This window comes from Macadamia integrifolia, chromosome 13, assembly GCF_013358625.1.
Source record: "Macadamia integrifolia cultivar HAES 741 chromosome 13, SCU_Mint_v3, whole genome shotgun sequence".
Classification (NCBI taxonomy): domain Eukaryota; kingdom Viridiplantae; phylum Streptophyta; class Magnoliopsida; order Proteales; family Proteaceae; genus Macadamia; species Macadamia integrifolia.
Genome location: NC_056569.1, coordinates 24,385,877 through 24,386,193, shown reverse-complemented (window position 1 = coordinate 24,386,193; position 317 = coordinate 24,385,877). Strand labels below are relative to the sequence as shown.

At 30.9% G+C, this 317-nt stretch overlaps 1 protein-coding gene across 1 annotated transcript in view; it reads right to left on the bottom strand.

Annotated features, from left to right (window-relative positions):
• LOC122058576 overlaps nt 1-317 on the bottom strand; it is a 10,065-nt gene that overhangs the window by 8,964 nt on the left and 784 nt on the right. The gene's annotated exons all lie outside the window — the stretch shown is intronic.

Here is a 317-nt window from a genome sequence, read left to right as displayed (position 1 = left end):
AAAAAAAAAAAAAAAATAAGCCCTTATTTCCAATAGTCGAAGTCCTCCAATATTAGTAAAAGCTTCTGAAAGTTAGATAAAGCCACCAAAAAAGAGGTAAAGACAGTTAAATTCCAATCCAAATGGCAAAAGACTAATGAAATCAAATTGAGGGGCAAATGCTATGAAAAATAAACTCCTATCCAACTCCAATTATCATATATAATTAACTGGAAATGTTCCAGAATTTGAAAACCTCCAAATCCTCCAACATCATAATAGTTATTTTCTACAGAACTACTCAAAGTACCAACAATGCCCAAAAATAATAAAAGGGG